Source organism: Limanda limanda, chromosome 20 (assembly GCF_963576545.1).
Source record: "Limanda limanda chromosome 20, fLimLim1.1, whole genome shotgun sequence".
NCBI classification, from domain to species: domain Eukaryota; kingdom Metazoa; phylum Chordata; class Actinopteri; order Pleuronectiformes; family Pleuronectidae; genus Limanda; species Limanda limanda.
Window position 1 is genome coordinate 19221235 of NC_083655.1, and position 18586 is coordinate 19239820.

Consider the following 18586-nt stretch of genomic DNA (forward strand, 5'->3'; position numbering starts at 1 on the left):
CTCTGGAGTGACTAATTTCCCCTTCATTTTTATTGTGGCACTGCAGGACGTAAGGTAGTCTGTCTGTCTCTTTGGTGACTAACTCCCAAAGTGCGTCTCACATGTCAGTTTCTCCACACACACCAAGTCACTTTTGACCTGTATGACACCAGTGTGGAGGTAAGTGGTTTCTGCTCGTAGTTGAGTGTTCGGGGGGAGGGGGTTCCGATAACTTCAACATTTGATGTACTATAAAACCAGTGAAATGGAAGCTGAAGGCTGGGTAATGGCCCTAAAAAGCTCCATGGCCTCCATTTGCACCTATATAGAGGTGGCTTATATCTAAAGAATCTGGTGGGAAATGTTACTGAAAGATTTTCATGATCACTGTGGCCATGTGGCCTCTCCGCTGTTGGTGAAACAAATATTTCAACTACTTTCCAATGAAGAATACAGCCTAAGTAGTTTGGTTGATGCCCTTCTGTAAAGAGTTAGGACTGCATACGCTAGATTCACGTTTACTCTGGCTCTCAAACTTTATTTGTAATAGATACATTTGAGTTTGGCCAATTATGTTCAAACATTTATCTATTTTAAAATTCCAGAAATCTGTCTGTCTGTATGTGGCTCGCTAGCTGGAGAACCACTCATCTTATCGGATTCGTAATTGTGACATGTGTATTATTAAGGGTGCAAGGATGTGATAGTATTGAATAAATTTGAACAGGCACCCAGCTGTCTGTAGCCAAGGCAGCATAAGTGAGGTCGGGGTTCAGGTAAAAGCACTTTGACCACAACAGCATTCACCAAACTTTGAATAATCCATTGAACGGCTCTTTGTGCAGCAGTAGTGGCACAGCTTCAGCGTTCTGTGGAGTCCTGCAGCCAGTTTTTACTTTCGGCAGCGCAATTACTGGAGATCACTTTTGCTTTTTTCAGGAGAAAAAGCTGCATCCAGAATAACCACATGCCAAATAAACAGCCCATTTTGGACAGGCAGTGGTCACTGCACTGTTGTTTATTAAAAAACAGTTATTAAAACAGTTTATTAAAAGCAGTCCAGCAAAGCTGCTCAGAGGCCGACTCCAAACAGCTAACCTGCACAGGTTCTCATTTTAAATTACTAAGCAAGAGTTCCCACTCACTGAGGTTTAAATGATGACACATTTATTATTTAAATTTCAACTGAGGGTGCAAAATATAAGCCTGAGGGTGCAGTGCACGTGTTTGCACTTTCGCAGAACCTGACAACCGAAAAGGGATCTCACAAGCAAGTGCTTCATCAGATATTCTTGCTGGAACCCACACACATGTAGGCCAAAGGACAGAATTTGTTGCTGAGCAGAGGGAAGCACTGGCACATGTTGTCACAGCACTAAAAGGCAGGGGGTGGTCATGGTCTGACCCAGAGGCCAGACTAGCAAGGTCTCCTGGATGCCCTGTGTCCCCAGCTTAGACAGGCTGCAGATGGGACTGGCAGCTCTCCAGGTAAGCGTCATCTGTCACATCAGCACATGGCAGATGCAATGAACCACAGCTCAGCACTTGCCCCTTCCTCTCAAAACACATCACCCGTGGGTCGGTCACTGTGGTTGAGGGCTGACCTTTCCACCACGGGTCCAACCACGAGTATGACAGCTGTGCTGCAGGAGGCTGTGGTGCAGGTAATCCAGTTTGGTTTGGTTTTGTTTTTATTTTAAAGGATAAAGGGTTTTTGTACATAAAGGACTGATGAATTATACAATTCAAGCAACTTAGTTGGAGCTTTTGGTTTCCTTTTCTTTTCCTGCAGTTGATGAATTGTTGGCTCTTGGCTTGGCTTACACCACTTACATATTTTTAATTACCATCCCTTTTGGTACACTGTGTCTTTGTTGTATTTTTCTTATTGTTGTGAGGTGTAAATGTGTCTTTTGTTTTCCCTTGTAGGTTTTGGTCATGGAACCATTGTACATTTGTCTATGGACATATTTTACATCTTACATATCAGGAGAGAGGCCTGACAGCACAAAAACAGCGGAAGTGTTTAGAGCTGTTATGCTGTCACATTGCATTTTCAATATTAAACAGAAAGGTTGTTTAAAGATGTCACAACTCCAGCAACACTGTCAGTATCAAGAACAACTTTATTGTTATACTGTCAACGGTTCGGCTTGTGACCTTCATCACCGAGCACAGAAGCTTTATAGAGAAATTATGTTGCTTGTCTGGTGCAATTAAAAACAATGTCACATTTCATTTCTATTTTATAAACAAAAAGTGATTATGTCCAAAACAAAGCGGTGGCGATGTTGATTTACTCAGCATTTTGGATTTTTTAATTTTAAAAGCTTATTTCCAGATGGGGTTATTTGGCAAAGCATGGCAGTGCTAACTTTGGTTAAGCCTGGTGGGCTCTCACTGAGTGGATGGCAGGTGAATGGCAGAGAATTGGAAGACAGATACATAGATCAACAAACCAGAAGGGCAAACGATGATTAGGCAGGTAAGAGAAAGACGAATGGTTCCTCCAGGCAGACACAGCACTGAGACAGAGAAAAATAACTATAGCCGATACATATATAATATTTATAAATATTAATTAAAAACATCCTAAAGAGGTGACCAATAAGTTTCATTTCAGTCTTATTCTGAATGACTCCCACTATCTATATGTCAATTCAAGTAATTTTAATGTTGATATTTTGAGAAAATGTAATGCAATGTCAGCTACTATGTCATTATAGCATCCATAACTTGCATAACTTTAAGTATTATTAAAACCAGATTCATAAAACCTTGGATCTTCGACCCCTGAAACATAATCACTTCCTCTTTGAGTCCAGGTGACAACTGATCAAAAGTCTTAGAAAGTCCCCCAAGCAGTCTTGCAATATCACATTCAAGAGGCCTAAAACATTTTTGAGCCCAAAATGACCTTGACCTTTGACCACTGAAATTTAATCAGTTAATCAGTGAGTCCAAGTGATTTTTGCCAGATTTAGGAAAATTCCCTATATGGTCAGTCCTATTATGGCACATTCACAGTAACATAAGGTCACTGTTACTTTGATCTTTGACCTCCAGTCAGAAAACTTTGTGTGACCATTTGAACCAAATTTTAAGACATTCCCTCAAGCTCACTCCCTATCCCTGCCGATGTTTCAGAGACACTGCATTCACAAGGCAAACAATTTGCTTTGTGAGGTAATAGTGACTTGACCTTTGATCACCAAATTCTATTCAAGTCATCCTTACGTCTAACGTGAATGCTTGTGCTACACGTAATGCAATTCTCTTTGGGCATTCCTGATGTATTAAGTAAAAAAAGAATGCAAGGTTGTGTAACCTTGGCCTTTTGACCTCTTTGATTCTAAATGAATGTTTCTCCCAAGTTGAAGACATTCCCAAAAGCAGATCTTAGCTCAATAAAAACATGAACATCCTTTGTGAGGCCACCCTGACCTTGACCTTTGGTTTCCAAAGTCAAGGGATTTAATCCCAGAGTTCAGGGGATTGTTCTTGCCAAATGTGAAAGGATTCTTTGATGATGTTTCACAGATATCACCCTACATGGCAAAAAACTATCCTTTGTGAGGTTAGGGTTACCATCTTAATCAGATCAATCTTGAGTCAAAGTGAATATTTGTATACAATTTGAGGAAATTTCCTCTAGGCGTGCGTTAGATATTGTATGTGTAAATGTCAATGCCACCATCAGTAGCTACGTATTTAATTGGTACCTGCTGTGCCATGCTGAAGGACTGATGGAATAAGTCATCCAAAATGAAACTCTAATGTTTTGGCACTGGGTCATAAATGGAAACCCTGCAGTGTGCATCCCACTTGCTTGGATACAAGTGGAGTGGAGTTGTTCAGGGGTCAAATAAATAAAACAGGGGCCACATGCTACAGTACATGTTTGCAATCAGTGGGGACCCCAGGGACCCATGTCGCTCTGCTTTGACAGTGCTCTGCTGGCTGTGAGTACTGGCCGTGTTTATTTGCAACGCTGTTTGGAATTGCATGTATGTTAACTTATCAACAGCACTCTGAGATATTCTGACCACTTGGGACTGGGTGTATGGGACTGAGCCTGATACATGAAACAAAACCACTGCTGTGACCGCTGCAGGGATGGATATGTGCCATTAATATCCTGGAGGGCCTGTTCTATTTTATGTTTTCATTTAATTCCATCTCAAATTAATGAAAAACAAATAAAGGGATGCTTATGGTGTTGCTCTCCACATGCAGCTCACCTGAGTCTGAAGATATATTTCATGACTAGCCATTGCACAACATGGTGATTTTCTTCACAATAGATCAGAGCAGCTTGACACTTATTTAAAAACAGTCAAATGCTTCTAACTCTGCAACGTCCATGGCTTAATTTACCTACTAGAGGCTCTCTATTAACCCCCATTTGCAAATTGCCATGCTCTTTTTGCAGTGTGTACAGTTTTTCTATAATAGAACACAACATGTTCCAGATTTGCTGGAAGGTTATTTTACACACATAAGTATAAAACATGCAAGAGGTGTGTGCATTGGCCTTGCTGTTAAGATGCATTACCACAACTTCATTGTGGCCGGGGTGCTTTGTTGCATTTTATATCCTATGCCCCCCCGCTACGTGCCATGTTTCCTGTCTTTATCTCTACTTTCACTATCAATAAAGACAAAAGCAATTGCAGTAAAACTTGGCTACCGTACAAATGGAAATTACGTCTTTAAACTAGATTCATGCTCTGCGAGGCAATGTCTCCAAGTGTCCCTTAGGATTTACAAGTAACAGTAGCTTGCCTAAAATGACAGGGAAGTAGTACGACAGAAGCACAGAAGCTTCAGCTTTAGTCGTTGGTCAGTGTCTTCAATGGAAACTGTCGCTGAAATCACTTATGTCTTTGTCATCACTTATGCTTTAGCCCGACTATTAAATACATAGTCTTTAGTTACATGCAGAGAATGACAGAAAACAAACAGAAAGCCTTAAGGACGGTGCAGGCGGCAGGTCTGTGCATAATGTACAAGTGAGATGTAATTGATGGAGAAGCTCCACTCTTCAGGCTGTTATCATGTCATGCACTGAGTTTTTTTTGACAACCCACAACTAATGGAACTCTGACCTGCTTCAAAGGACCAGGATTGACTGATAGCAGAGTACATCAATGGTTCATTTAGAATGATTAACTCAAAAAGCAGGTTTAGTGTTCATTTGTTCTTTACCACGATAGCTCTGCCTGCATATGTCAAATTGAGCTTCCATCCATCCATTTATTACAGTCACCTGTACAGCTTATCCTTTGTGGGTTGCAGGGGGAGCTAGAGCCAATCCCAGCTGTCATTGGGTTTTCATTTTGCGGCTCCATTTCATTTTCTATGGGGAAAAAAACAAGGACCAGAAAAGTAATATTGATCTAACCTGCTGGGAATAGTCAGATAGCAGGTAAATTTGAGTGTAGGAACAGAAAACAACGAGAGAGAATTTTGGTAGTTCTTAACTGTGAAACCTAGCAGTTAGAATTTCTTCATAAAAATGGGTGTCAGTCGATCCGAACCCCCTACCAAACAATAATTAAAAGTTAATACTACAGCAGTTAAAATCAACAAATAAATAATTCAAATCCAATTGTTATCTACCATAGAATAAAATGAATAACCTTCAAACATATGGCTTTTTTTCAGACATGGTACATTTGCAGTACAATAATTACTGCAAACACAATGGACGTTAATTATTTATATGTCAGGTGAAAGATTTTCATGGTCTCCTTTTTCTTCCTGCTCAAGTACAAACATCCACACACTCAATTTTCCTCTCAATGTTTCGTACACAGTAGCCCACATATTTTCTCTCCGCTCCTTTTTTTGAAAAAGCGTCGAGTGAATCAGAAATAAAACCCTGGCTTGTATAAAGAAATGACTGCAGGGCAATATTTGATCAAGTCAGACAGCTCCATGCCTCGCTAATATTCAAAGGATTCTCTTGCTGCAGAAATGTGAATATGTAATGTATTCCCTGGTAACAAAACAGTACAACAGGGGATACACAAAGGGAGCTGAGAGGCAGTGCGGCGCAGGCAGCTACCACCCGCAAGCAAAAAGGAATAATACACCTTTGATGTTAGCATCATGGTTTGTCTGCAGCGTTATGAATAAGAAGGATCAAATCAGGTGTTATTTTGTTCAGTTCACAGACAGAGGACAATGTAGCCACAGGCCAATAGCCTCCTCAGCTCTTTTCTCTTATTCTTTTTAGCTGAGTTGTCAACTCACACTGCTACTGCACAGTCATACAATACTGCCTACTCCAGAGAGGATTTCAAGTGGTGATCAGCAAAGATTTTATTAAAACCAGAAACAATGGTTTATAATGATTTGACATAATGCAAATTCACAGAAGCACATGAACTCTGTCGTTTCTTAGAAGAATGTAGTGTGTTTAAATGATTAGCTTTGTCTTATGTTGACTCAAGACGACAGACTCAAGACAAATATGAGAGTTCCATCTGTGATATTTGACTTTCAAAGTCTGGATTTGTTTTTTCAGCAAGCCACTGTCTTTGGACATATTCTATATTTGCTTTTCTGTCAATCAAGTCAACAAATTTGCCGTAGGTCTAATTGATTTTCTTTCTCAAAAATATAACTGCGTTCTCAACAATACAGTCACGGTACAGATCCGAGGAAATAAAAATCATTAAGGCTAATTTAATATTGTATTGTATATTGTTGTGATTGTATAGTTTTAGAATTTGCTTGTTGAATTTTGAAGGGTGGGGTTTTATCTTGTTTTGGCACAAATAAAATCAAAAGCTTAGAATATTGTGATTTATTGACTTAGGTGAGTTTGGTTTTAACTTATTTTTTACACATAATTTCCAAACACATGACTTGAATTGCGTCATTTAAAGAACAACAAACAAACAATGAGCTGTCTTGTTCAAGTGAATAACAAGTCTGTCAGTATGTCACAGATATAATTAAGTAAAAAATATCTACATCGAAAACATTCTGTCCTCACGTTGTTAATTGCAAACCATTTCAACATGGTTTTATTTAGATGCATTTATAGTCAGATGTCTTTTCATCCGACTGCATAAGGATAAACATGACAAAGCAATGAAGTTGTTGTTCACTGCAGTTCTGTGCAATATATTTATTTTGAGTTCAGGCTGAAGCAAAATGTCACACAGCTTAAGAGGAGACAAAGAGTCAGGACTACATCCAACATGTTATGATTATAAAACCTTCAGGTGAATTCCATTGTGTTCCTTTATTTCCATATGCTCCCACATTTCTACTTTTTAGTCGTCAGTTTTAGTCAAAAGCAAACAGACCCTTTTTTAATTCAGGAGTCGTATCCACTTTGACAGCAAATGAATCTTAAAAAGGTCACCTGTTTGGAAGCTTATAGAACAGAAATCTTGAGAAAACAAAATACTCGCCTTAGAAACATAAAGTACTTGGACTTCAGTGATGACATTTGGGCCATGCACACAAACATCACAGGCAGCTTTATATAGTTGTATTTCATATGAAAACGTATGATAACGTGATCTGTTTCATTAATATATATTAGATAGGTCATTATCTACTCACCACTATGCCGTTGGAGGGCTGGGTGAAGTCTTGAAGTCCACAATACACTTTCGGAGTTTCAGGGGTAAACAGTGTTGCAGCCAAATTCCAACCAATTAAAGCTACTGGCGACCAGTTAATGTAAACGTAAAAAACACCAAAATGCGTCCATACTGCTCAAGTGATGTCATCCAAGTGTTTGTAAGCCCGACATTCATATTCAACTCGAAACAGTGTCATTTACACCATGTTTTTTATTATTAGAATGGGGAGAAACAGCCTGTTTTCACTGTTTCCCCAAATCAGAGATTGTATGTAGTTACCCACAAGGAGCATGACATGTCATGTGACCATTGTCTTTACATCCCAAATGTCTCGTCCTTGTCTGCCTGATCCATTGGGGTCAGTCACTACCCAGCCTGTAGCCTCAGTGGCTGCTCCAAGTTTCCGGCCTGGTGGGGATCTTTTCAATGTGCTGCGAATGTCACCTGTTGCTTAAGGGTCCACTGACAGGAATTTATGTACCAACGGCACTTCTTGCCGGGCAGCCTGCCTTAATCTGTCACAACAAGTTATAATCCAAACATGTCGGCCTTACTTACCACTTTTACCTCGTCAGGCAGTTGTCAAAACAACGAGGACATTCATTAGGATATAACTGCTGTTGTCTGGTTAAGTTACACAACCATTTTTATGAATATAAAGTGGAAACCAAAATGATCACGATAAGCGGTTGATTGCTATAAACAAATTGCGAAGCTTCGGTTTGATAGACCCGGAACTTGAGGGAAAGGTGAAATCGCGCACTCACACACATGCACACACACACATGCGCTACAGTTTAATATTGATTATTTTGTTGAAACTTTTCTAAAGTAAAAATGTATTCCTCATCACTATAAACAAATTATATTAACAGCATTTTATTGGGAACAGTGGATCACAATGTCCATGATCAATACAAGCGGTTTCCACTGTATACAAATATTTAGTAAGAGATTATTGGGATTATGTAGTCATGCAGCCTTGTTGATTCAACAACATGCCAGGGTGTAAACTGTAATCTGGCCTGCTCATGACTGGAGGGTAACATCCACCAGCTGGACAATAAATCCAGGAGACGAAAAAGTTAATCTGTATCTTTGTGTCAGTGTCAGTCATCCCTGGCTCTATCCCCCTCCCACTAATCACAGGCCTTGGTCTCAGACTCTGCCACCACTCCTCCGTGGCTGGCATGGGTGAGTGTAAGCCGGCACCTGTGGAGCATCATGTGCAGTCAGATAATGTGCGCTGGTCACGGCCCCAAAAGTCATAGGGACAAGTTCTGAAGGTCTCATTCATCTCAACCTGCTCTGAAAGTGCTCCAGTTGACTGTAATCTCCTCTAGAAGAATCCACATTGGAACAATTCTTGAGCATTCCGAGTCCACCTAATCTAGTTTCAACCATCTTTCCAATACAAAAAATTATTGTGGCACCCGTTCTCTGCAATATAAGTCATTTTAGAAGACTCTTCACAGGATTGGCTGCAGTCTGCTTTTATTGCCAATTCTAACCTATTTTGGAGTTGTTTTACTCTTTTCAAGAGGTTGGGGTTTCTGTATCCACCACATCAAATACATAGTAAATACATGCACAATACATGTGACTCACACATGGCCATAAATAAGTTTTTACCCTGGATGTAAAGGCTCTTGGGAGACTAAAAACATTACTGTTTCTGATCATGAATACATATATTCTGAATGTGAAATAGCATTAGCAATATCCGGCCCCATTCTCATTCCTTGAGCTGTAACACTTTGATGAACAAGGTCTCTCAACGCTGTTTTATAAGCCCACTCCCGTCCCTGTCTGCTAACTGTCTGTGCGTCTATATTGAATAACATGGCTTTGCTTCAAGTCAGGGCCAAGCCTACACAAAGAAAGCAGACTAGAATAAACCATGGTATTCATAGCTGTAAATTGCAATGCACGCGTCTAGGCGAGCAGAGCGGAAAGGAAATAAGTTATAAGGCTTCTCTTAGACAAAAGAATCCAAAAGCAAAATACCCTTAGTGTTAGAACTTCAATATTTTCTTTTCTCTGTAAATGCAAAACCAATTCTGCCATTTGGGGCTTCTCTGTTGAAACATATTATTCCTGATGCAAAGAGTCACTGCAGTCCTTGTTATCTTTTAGAGATACAGGGACTATTTTTACATAATTTTATCTTCTATTGCCTCGACTGTTGCAGCAGTCCCTTCCCTTGTCTCAATCAAAAAATCTATTGAAAGGCTCCAGACTGTACAGACCTCAGCTGCCAGGCTTTAAACAAAACCCAAGATAAGTGGCGACATTCCGCCCAGTTTAGCCTCCTTACTCTCCCAGTATCTTTGAGAATTCATTTTGAGATCTTACTATTGACTTTTAAAGCTTTTCATTGCCGTGCTCTCTGCCTGACCTCTTTAATGCATATAAATCTGTTTGTATCTTGAGATCCTGGGGAAGAGGCTTTTTTAGTTGTTCCTGAGGCGAGGCTGAAAACTGGAGGTGACAGACCATCTGCAGTGAGAGCCCTGAAGCTATTTGAAGAAGCTGCCTGATGGAAATCAGGTCAGCAGACTCCATAACCTCTTCTCCATCTTTTCTTCAAAACATACTTTAACCCTTATTGCCTGATTGCCTGAAATTAATTCAGGCAATAAGGGGTTAATTGCGTAACTTTCCCTTGATTTTTATTGACTGCCTCCATGCAACATGTAATTGGGGTCATTCATTAGTCGAGAAATTGTTTTAATCATCTGCGTTCCTGGAAATTGTGGAAATAACTTTTTTATGGAGATTTAGCAAATTGCTTTATAAATATAGATTATTATTTTCATTGTTATTCATCAATATTGGAAATAACCCGGACAGGCTGTATGTGAGTACGCAAATGTCTGAGTCAGTTGCTGCACATATCCTGCCAGTAACCTTTAACAACTCAAGATATATCGGAGTGAGCCCATGTGAGAACACAGCAGGAAATTATCCAGAGGATTCACCTCTAGCAAGTGGGTGCGTAGTAAAGAAAACGAAAACAACAAAAAGAAGACAAACATCTAAAAGAGGTACCATACACGTACAAGACACAGACAAAGATATCAATAAAAAAAATTATAAAAGAAATTTGAGAGTTTTTGGTGATAATGGTTGATGACATGTTGAATTCATATTTTATGTCCTGCATCCTATTGCTTCGTCACGCTGGAGTATCTCGTGCTGCTTTCTTTATCTGTAAAAAGGCAAACTTAGCTATACGGACAATTCCAGGAAGAAAGCCTGTTTTACCTCATATGCTCTTTAAATAAGTTATTGACTGGCATAATATCCCTTCACATTTATAGTTGAATTTTCCCCATGTTGGTAAGATAGTGGGTTGGTGCAGATATTTATGTGCAGGGTGTTGTTAACTAATCTAAGATCTGTGCCTACCGGCGACCAGAGTCAATCCTGTGTTTCCATCTACGGCTGCGGTCAGGCTCGGGGCAACAGAATAGACATAATCAAAGAACCTCCAATCTGACAAAGTGATACTAGATAAAAATGTTATAGCATCATTGACGTGCAGCAGCCAGTTCTTTTTAACACACACACTATTCTCGAGTGACCTTTATCTGCAGGAGACACTGGGCATGTTATAGCAGGAAAGGACAGGTGTATTTGATAACAAATTATTAACAACTGGAATTGATGTAGGGCTCCTGTATTGTGAATCATGGCTCACTGCTATGACTAAGTGCAACAACTGATGGGACACATCCATTGTTAATGAAATATGTTTCACCTGCACTTCCCTGCTCAGACAAGTTCAAATGTCTGCTGAGAAAATGCCTCTTCAGAATGAAAGACACGTCCACTGACAGAAGATATGGATTAGGATGGGATGGAAGGGCCTAAGTGGAGGCAGAAAACTATAAATACAGACCAAAAGGAATCAAAGCAAAACTGATGGCATCCTCATAAAAGAAGCTTTAAAGTGACTTTGGAATGGGATGTTTGCTTGGCCTGTGGTACACCTTCTTTCTGAAACTTTAAGTACAGTTCAGCAGAACCCTGAAGCCGTGCCACCGCTGCTACACTGAGAGTATTCAAAGTTCTGTGAAGGTCCACTCAGTACGCACCACAAGCTGGAGACACGATGAGTCCACGCCGCCGCTGCCACGGAGTGCTGGTCGTCTGTTTAGTCCAAGTTTATTCGTATCGAACATATTATCTGTCCAAATTCAACACTGCTCTTCCTTGGGCCCTTGGACAACACACATGACAAGTGTGACCAGATAAGATGAAATGGTTCTAGAGATACGCGAGCCACTTGCTGACAAATAAACACAACAACCTGTAGTTCAGCATGGCAGTATGTGGACTGGATAAACAAACCAATGTGGATATTATTGCTTGATTTGGTCCATTTTCAAGGTCGGCTGCGGACAATTCTCTTTGTCCTGAATCCTCATTTTGCGTTACGTGTCATCTCCGTTTGAATGATGTGAAATTCAGCAGAGACCGACAGTTAGAGTTTGAAATGTTGATTAAAATGTGCTAACAAACCAATTCAGCATGACAGTAATGTCCGGCTTGCAAATTGATCTAGTGCCTGCAGTAACCCACAGTGCAGCAATTCATCTTGCCTATGAAATAACCATCACAGCCATATTAGACCTAATGGAAACACAACACTGTCCATGTGCCATCAGCATGCTCTTGTTTCAAAATATAGGAAGCATGAAAAGAAGGAAGGATGGAAAGTGTGATTGAGTGAGTGCCTTATGGAAAGACAGAGAAATATAGAGGGAGTTAACTCAGACGCTGGCCTTCCAGTGCTCTTACATCATCTTTTAATGAGGGCCCTCATAATCTTCAATGGCTGCTGCACAAGATGGAACTGAGTGGCATTCAAAGGGAATACTGTTAACTCTTCCTGACACCAGTGCCAGCGGGGAGAACACTGGGAAGACTTGGACGAGATAGATTAAGAGATGAATGGATGCAAAAGTGCATGGCTGGATTAGCGGAGGATGAAGGGAACAAATGCTCGGCCGGTTGAAGCACTGGTGAGAAGCTGTATGTGAAGGAGTCTGAGCACAATCATTGTGGAAGGATTACTGAGTGACTCATATTTCTGCAGCCTCAAATGCTCGTCAGATGTTAATATTTGTTTCTTGTTATGGATGGAAATTAGTGCTAGACCGTAAATCTCCAATAACTTGATGCAGTCTCATCGAACATTCATCTATTGTTAACAATTGACATCAAGACTTTCCATCGGTTTCTTTAACATTTGAATATGAGCATATATCAAACAGTAGCCGTTGCTGTTTCTATTCAAAACGAACCCAAAGCATGACTTTATTTAATTGCTTATCGCTCTCTCCGTCTTTGTTTTTCCTCCTGCATCTGTCCAGAACCATGCAGGTTCTTCGCAGTGTTGTATGGAACTTTAAACCATCCACGATCTCAACGATTTACAACTCATCACACTCTGTAAAATGTCATCATTGGTCATTTGTGAGTAGAAAAAGATTCATGTTTGTTGAAGTCTGGGTTTGTCTCCAATTTTCTATTGACATTCAGTTTATTTTAACCAAGCCTGTGAATGCCCCCTGAATACAAGCTTCCCTTTGCTTCAAGCTAAGGATCTCAAACCATAACCAATTCATTTTGTGCCTGAATCTGACTTGACGTGAACCATAGCAGTGACTTACTAAAGTGATTCATTCCTTTCCGACCTCACTAATCCGTATCTGTGTGAGTAGACTACATGTTAGGAAAAACTAAAAAAAAAATATTTGGGTCTTTTCAGAAGGCATTGACAGATGATATGCACCATTTGTCTTTGCATTCCTACAATGATCTGTTGAGGAATTGGAATCGAAGTGTAGGTTGATATAAATGAACTGTAGACCGTGTCTCTAATCTTAATTAGTTGAATAAATTAGGCCAGACTATGGTTTCATTTTCTGACTTAATAGTGATGCCATGGTGATGTCATGCCATCAATCCATCATCTATATTGCTTATCCTTTAAGGGTCAGGGGACATCTGGAGCCAGTCACTTCTACCACATGATAGTCCCTTTAAGAAGCATAGATACCTTCATGACATCACTTATCATATGGCATCTATGTCATATGATAATTAATTACATAGTAATGTAACGTTAGTAATGTTATAATCAATATACACTTCAGGGTCTTTCACTTATGGGGAGATATTTTGGAAAATGTATCTTTTGGACCATATTTCTTTGTTGATCATCACCTTTGACCTTTCTGTTCTACCAAAACTCTCGTTAAGAGATACGCTACCAAGTTTGATGAAATACACACACACACACACACACACACACAAACATTTGAATAGTCTGAGCAACAATCATCCAAACTAATGAGAAATCTGATGTGAAATTGCTGAGCACATTTATTAATGTACCCAGAGCATGAATGTGTTCCATTCTGAGTCCTCGGCCTGCTTTCCTCTTGTTCCATCAGCATGTTAAACTTTCAAATTTGCACGCAAGGTATTTGTGCCCCAGCCTCAGGACACAATTTACATTTTTAACTCTACAAACCAGAGGTGTGGACTCGAGTCACATGACTTGGACTCGAGTCAGACTCGAGTCATGAATTTGATGACTTTTGACTCGACTTGACAAAATGTAAAGAGACTTGCAACTCGACTTGGACTTGGACATCAATGACTCGTGACTTCACTTGGACTTGAGCCTTTTGACTTGATAAGACTTGCTCCTTTCCCCAAAACCCAAAGATTAAAAAGTATGTTATTAAGGAACGCTCTGTATCTTTCATTGTGTATGTGTGCGTCAGGGGTGTAAAGTAACGAAAGGCAAGGCAATTCTCACCGCAGTGGTAGATGCTGCATAGAGTGGATGACGTTCCCTAACGTGCACATTCAACATATGAAAACTGATCGTAAAGTTCACTGTTCGCGAAAAATATGCGCGACAGGCACAACACTGCACAGGGATCCACTGCGGAGGGGCTGCAGAGCCGCGGGTTGCAGACCCCTGGCTGCGGCGAAACAGCGATTCGTTTACTGCTCCGCCGTTAAAGAGATGCGGACGTCAAAACATTAGTTCGGCTATAATATTAGATCCGCCTCGCATTTCCTCCTCCCGGTCGCCAGCCTGTTATGCCTCCGCGCCGCACCGGTGGGGTGCACCATACAGAGAATCACTGCGCTACACAGGGGCGGCCCTAGCATATTAGGGGCTCTACGCAAGAGCCCCCCCCCTCAACAAAAAAAAGTTGAAAAACGGAATTGCAACTTTCAGACGGTATTTTGCCCTGTAAGACTGCATTTCATTTCAAATAAACACAACAACGATCACAATGACATGGTGCAATCATTCGTTTTAGACAGCGTCTCTCCTCAGTAGAAGGAAAACATTACGTAACGTTTCAGCTTGACCTCAGATAATATGAACGTGTTTACCGTTCAAATTCATTATTTGTCATTAAGTTGCGTTTAGTTCAACGTTCTCATAAAAATGAACAAGTTCATGGACAACACTGCCTGAAACTCAATAGCCTACTGGCCTACCTGCCTCGGCCGCCTGCGGGTGACTCTTCAGCTGTGCTGGATTGCTGTTCACTGCAAAGTGAACCCGGATGAGTTCTACTCCCCTTGAAAATCAGCTGCTGCTCAAACTCAACAAGATGTTTGTAGACTAGTGCTCGAAAGGTGGACCAAAGTTTAACCAAAATTTTAAATATACAGTGGGACAGCGGCATTTTAACTTTTTATTTTAGCTGTCATGTGGTTCATGTCTTGACATGTCCTCCCAAAAGTTCTTAAATGTTGTGTTGACATGTTAAATGTTTAATGTTTGACATGTTTAATGTCATTGCACTTAAATTTGTAAAGATCTCCTTTAATTAAAAATAACTGTTTTTGGATTGGATTTATGAGCCGTTGTCCTTTTTTGCACTGCATAGGAGCGGCTCCCGCAAGTTTTAATAAATAAATAAAGATTTAAAAGCATACATGATCTGTATATATATTATTACTCTGTGATCAAAAGGACTTGAAAGGACTCGAAACTCAAACTGCAGGACTTGGACTTGACTTGAGACTTGTCAGTCTTGACTTTGGACTTGACTCGGGACTTGCCTGTCTTGACTTGGGACTTGACTCGGGACTTGAGGGCAAAGACTTGAGACTTACTTGGGACTTGCAAAAAAATGACTTGGTCCCACCTCTGCTACAAACACAATCAGCATTTTATTCACTCTGCCCAACATAGTATTGTGGGGTGTAATGATGGTTGCTGCCTCTAGGGGCTGCTAGCAGGACTTAGTGTAAGTAGACTTTGGGTCTTGTGGCTCGTGAAGATCAAACAGTGCCCCCCCCCAGATATTTTCTGGCCAATCTCTAGTATGGTTAACTAGGAGGCAAAGTGTAGGCCGGCGTCTTTCTATTCTCAGCATATCCTCAAGCAATCCAAGTCCACAGACCTGAACTCCATGGCAAACTGAAAATGAAAACTTCTCTTTATTTAGCAACTTAAAAATGACAGATTGCTTAAGCACTTTGGACAAATGAAAGATATATGAGGTTAATGTTTCCTAAAAGTGTAAGGATTTTAAAAACGTTTTTTTTTTTTAATCTTTAACAAATCCTGCTTAATTTCATCTCATTATGTATTTGGTTGCATCTCTATATTTACCCTGTCATCTCTGGGTTTGCACACCTATTAAACACAGACTAATCGCACAGCAGCAGCTATAACAACTAGATACTGAGGCCAGTGTCAAAATGCTTGCTATAATTGCCTCTATATGGCACCAGGAGGAGAGACCTGAAAAGCACAAACAAAAACAAAGGACCCACCCGCATCTTCGCAACATTATAAATGCTATAGAAATTGTGGTAAACGCCTTAAATGAAGAATCATACTTTTGTATAAAATACACTAAAGGTGTGTTGGAACTAAGCTAACCTCTCTCTCATCCAGGTTGAGCCTCTGGAGAAGATGTTTAAATCCCCAAAATGTGTGTGCACCTTCAGATGGGCTTGTGGACCCACACACGATGACAGTGGTGGAGTGAGGAGAATGGTCGAATATTATGGGGTTTCGTTTACTTGCATTGCTTGAGTGAGTGCTGTGAGGGATCCTGCAGCTAAACTCGAGTTAGTGCGATATGATAATTCAAAAACAGTATAACACCCACTGGTTTTGATCTTCAGTGCGAAAAGGTATCATCAGCAACCATTCCCAGGTCAAATGATTCTGCAGCACCAGCTCTGAGCAGCAGCGATGGTAACATGACAGCAGGTGGAAATTATAATTTTCCGCCTTTTCCAGCTGGACTGGTTGGGGTCCTACTATCAACAAGAGCTCTCATGGAAGCAGAGCAGGTTTGCCTTCTCTGTTGGCAACTCAAGCAGCACTTGAGTTGAGAATTTTATGAGAATTAAGAAACCCTGTCTCCTGATGTGTTTGTGATGTAAAATGTGATTCAACATGTATTAAAAGAAAAATTGTTTAAAATAAACATTTAGGTGATAAGTCTGTTTTGCAAAAGATACTTTTACTTTCAGTAATTCAGGTTTGAGACCATGGTTGTGAGAATGAACTGCAGGAGCTCAGCCCCCATAGACAATACTTGGAAATAAGGGGATTGTGTTGTCGTTGTCACAGTTGAAATCTAATGTTGCATGCCACACACTGGACCAAAGAGTCTCACAAATACACTAACCTGAAATGATCTGTTTACGAAAAGTCATGTCATCCCCATTGGGGAGTCAGCAGGAAGTGAGTGGGTTCAGCAAGAGCAGGACTTTAATGTACATGCTCTATCAGCACAGCCTGAGGAAGCCGGGCAAATATTTTGACACGTGAGCTGAACAAGCCATTTTAACTGGAATGAATAAGATGCCATTCCCGAAACACAGCATACAGTTCTAAATGGTGAATGGTCTGTATTTATATAGTGCCTTCGGGTCTTGATGTCCATTCAAAGATATTTACAGCACAGTTTATTGCCATACACCCATTCACACACACATTCATACAATTGGCAGCACTTTTTTCCAACAGCAAGCACTCAATCATAATTTTTTCTGGCCAGAAGATTTAAAATAAATATTTTTTTTGTATTTATGAAGTGTCTTGTTGACCAGATCAAATTGTCTTGCAGGCTCAATAGCATATGTAGGGTAAACAAATATAGGTCCCAGCACAGATCGCTGTTCAGACCGTCAACTGCGTATGTGCAACTGGATGTGCCTGTGACCCACAAGTCAAGTGGGGGTTGAAAGCTTCATGACTTCAGTAATAAGTGGATCTGCCACATCCTGACTGATGCTTAGCTGGGCATATCAGTTTCCATCAACAACTGACAGCGGAGTGAGTGAACTGGCTACAGTTTGAATTGAGAATGAACAAACAGACGATGGAGGACTGACACTCAACAAACATCTGACCGTCACAGAGGAGGCCATAAACAGTGTTGCCTTTCCCAGAGATGGAGCCTGTTGTGTATTTGCTGGCTGCAGCTGCTGTGGACTTTATGTTGCTTATACATTTTTTTATTTTGCGCTGCTTTAATCTACTGTGGCACACCACACTATGTACAGTTTATAACTTAATATTGCTCATATACTTTTGATTATCAAGTCTGAGTCAAATGCACAGTTGCAAAATGAATGGAGCGTAAATATCTTCTTGATTTTGATAACACATCATTATTAGCAGCATATATATTACTTTTTTTTTACTTCTGCCCATCCCCCCTTAAAGAATTTAATACAGTAACGTTCACTCAGTGCATTTTCACTGTCTGAGCACATTTTTAGTAATTTTTAATTTCTTTTATGCCCTGCCCTCATACTCACTGAATAAAATCGAGAGGTTAAAATAAGGCTTCCTTTTGACAAAAGAGGCAAATGATTAAAATACCTTGGTTGTATCAGCATGATATCTCAACAAATATTTCCATAAGAAAAATGTCTTAAACCCTTTGAGTATTAGCAAGGTCCAGCATTTTGCCTTTAATACA